The sequence below is a fragment of the Manis pentadactyla genome, chromosome 10 (assembly GCF_030020395.1).
Source record: "Manis pentadactyla isolate mManPen7 chromosome 10, mManPen7.hap1, whole genome shotgun sequence".
Classification (NCBI taxonomy): domain Eukaryota; kingdom Metazoa; phylum Chordata; class Mammalia; order Pholidota; family Manidae; genus Manis; species Manis pentadactyla.
In genome coordinates, this window is record NC_080028.1 from 9,038,548 (window position 1) to 9,040,165 (window position 1,618).

The window sequence follows — 1,618 nt, forward strand, 5'->3', positions numbered from 1 at the left end:
CCAGGGCAGGCCGGGAGCAGCAGATGCAGGGAGCAGTGGGGGGTGCAGAGCCAGCCTCCTTCATACCCCCTCCCTGCATCACTTGGTCCAGGGGTCACCAGGGATGGGGTGAGCTCCTTCTCTGTCCCAATCATGGCTTAAGGCTTTCCCCCACGGTTTTGCTGTTGTTAATCTTTAAACAATATGACGATTAATTAATTTCCAAGATGTGGGGGGGCTCAGTTGCGTGCACCTGGTGCCTCTGACCAGCGTTCCCTTGCCTGGCCCCGTTCCCCAGCCACCAGTGTGGGTCTCTTGAAGGGCCACCAGACTCCCAGACACAGGTGGGGGCCTCAGGGTCACTGCTGTGGGCCAGCCCTGCTTTGTCCTGGGCCCTGACCACACACAGCACAGCCTGTAGGTGGCAGGGGACAGAGCAAGGGGCAGGGCAAAGGCCAGAGAAAGAGAGGCAGAACCTGAGAGGCCAGGCGGGGCTGCTGGGCCCCTCCCTGCCTGCCTGCTGTTTGTGTGAACTCCGCAGGGCACATGTGGAGCTTCGCGCAACTGTGTGCCCATGGTGTCCACACCATGCCGGCTGTGAGGGCCACCTGAGCATGGAAAGTGTTCATGAACTGGACAGGACAGGCCCAGTCTGGGTTCTGAACCTTCTGCCCCTTCACCAGCCCGAGCCTCAGTTTCCCTTATCTGCCCCACTGTCCTGCTTGCCTCCTGGGGTAAACTGAGAATGACTGTCTAGTGGGAACGCCGGGGGTTGCAGCGGGTGGGTATGGGGACATGTGGGGGCAGGGCTCTTGCTGAGAAGCAGTAGGTTAGGCCATGTGGCTCCTGATTCAGGATGTGACCTTGGCCAAAAACTTTTTTCTCTTCCAGCCTCAGTTCTCCATCTATAAAACAAGACATTGGGATCGGTGAGTGCCTAGGACCCTGAGGGACTGCTAATGGGTGAGGGGGTCACTGGTGCCCCCAGCCGACCCCCCTTCCCCCTGTCCCCACCATGCCCCAGTGGGCTCAGATTATACTCATCGGGAGGTGCTGGGCTGTGCAAGCAGCTGGCATCAACCCAGTAACCCGGGAAGGCCCATTACCTGGAGGTCTGAGGACTCCAGGCGACTTCCAGCCCCATCAGCCAGGGCAAGCGTGGGAGAAATGTCAGCTCTGCCCACACAGACCATTTTTTTTTTTACCTCATTTACACGGAGGGGACTGGGCCTCCCAGTAAACCTGAGACACTGACAATGGGAGGCAAGGGATCTCTGAAGACATGTGGTCTTCTGGAATTTTAGAATTTTTTAAAGTTAAAATGAAATAACTCAAGAAATGCATAAATCCACAAACCCGCTTCACTGTAGGAAGCTGTCTTGCCAATGGGTTTCAGCCCTGGGCAAGTTCACTATGGATTCAGTGTGACCAAAGAAATGACAGTAGAATGTTCTTGGGGTGAGAAGGTTATACCCAACATTATTTCCATGGTGGCAGGTCAGTCACTAAAATCCCGCTCACTCAGAGCGATCCTGCCTGCAGCAAGCCGGTCTCTGCTTCTGGGCCCCTCTGCCCGCACAGCCGTCCTCCGGGCCTCTGTCCTCAGCGCTGCCACCCCTCCAGCCTCTGCTCTGCTCTC